Source organism: Mandrillus leucophaeus, unplaced genomic scaffold (assembly GCF_000951045.1).
Source record: "Mandrillus leucophaeus isolate KB7577 unplaced genomic scaffold, Mleu.le_1.0 Scaffold1592, whole genome shotgun sequence".
NCBI classification, from domain to species: Eukaryota; Metazoa; Chordata; class Mammalia; order Primates; family Cercopithecidae; genus Mandrillus; species Mandrillus leucophaeus.
In genome coordinates this window covers 31,081-32,610 of record NW_012101579.1, presented here as the reverse complement: position 1 = coordinate 32,610, position 1,530 = coordinate 31,081, and positions in this window count along the sequence as shown.

Sequence of the window (1,530 nt, the reverse complement as noted above, 5' to 3'; positions counted from 1 at the left end):
ATCTACGCAAAATACAGCTATAACTCTGTGAGTGGAAGTCACACATCACAAAGCAGTTGCTCAGAAAGCTTCTTTCCACTTTTTCTCTGAGGATATTTTCTTTTTCACCATAACCCTCTCTGGGCTTCCAAATATCACTTTGAAAATTCCACAACAACAGGCTTAGCGAGTGGCTTATTGAGGGGAAAGCTGTAACTCTGTGAGATGATTTATCGGAACACTAAGCAGTTTCTCAGAAAGTTTCTTTCCAGTATTTATTTGAGGATAACTTCTTTTTCACCTTAGACCTTCATAGGCTTCCAAAAATCACTTTGAAAATTCCACAAGAACAGTTTTAGCCAAAGGTTCTTGAGGGGAAAGCTTTAACTTATTGAGATGATTTCAGAGAACACAAACAAGTTTCTCAGAAAGCTTCTTTCTCTTTGTTATCTTAGGATATTTCCTTTGGCCCTATAGTCTTCAACGCGATGCGAAATATCAGTTCTCACATTCCGCAGAAATAAGGCTACCAAGCAGCGATACGAAATACAGCTGTAACTCTGTGAATGGAAGTCACACATCCCAAAGCAGTTTCTCAGAAAACTTCTTTCCACTTTTTATCTGAGGATACTTTCTTTTTCACCATACCCCCGATGGGCTTCCAAATATCACTTTTCAAATTCCACAAGAATAGTCGTAGCGAAAGGTTTCTAGAGGGGAAAGCTGTAACTCTGTGAGATGATTTCACAAAACACGAGGAAGTTTCTCAGAAACCTTCTTTCTCTTTTTTAACGGAGGATATTTCCTTTGGCCCTATAGTCTTCAAAGCGATGCGAAACATCAGTTCTCAGATTCTACAGAAATAAGGCTACCAAACAGCTCCACTAAATACAGCTGTAACTCTGTGAGTGGAAGTCACACATCACAAAGCAGTTTCTCAGAATGCTTCTTTCCACTTTTTCTCTGATGATATTTTCTTGTTCACCATAGCCCTCTTTGGGCTTCCAAATATCACTTTGCAAATTCCACATGAAAGGGGTTAGTGAACGACTTCTGCATTTGGGAAAGCTGTAACTCTGTGAGATAAATTAAAAGAACACTAAGCATTTTCTCAGAAAGCTTCTATCCAGTTTTCATCTGAGGATATTTCCTTTTTCACCATAGCCCGTCTTGGGCTTACAAATATCACTGTGCAAATTCCACAAGAACAGTCTCAGAGAAAGACTTCTTGAGTTGGAAGCTGTAAGTCTGTGAGTTTATTTCACAGAACACAAAGAAGTTGCTCAGAAAGCTTCCTTCTCTTTCTTATCGGACGATATTTCCTTTCACCCTATAGTCTTCAAAGGGATCCGAAATATCAGTTCTCAGATACCACAGAAATAAGGCTAGCAAGCATCTACAGAAAATACAGCTATAACTCTGGGAGTGGAAGTCACACATCAAAAAGCAGTTTCTCAGAAAGTTTTTTTCCCGTGTTTCTCTGAGGATAATTTCTTTTTCACCAGAGCCCTCTATGGGCTTCCAAATATCACTTTGCAAATTTCACAAGAA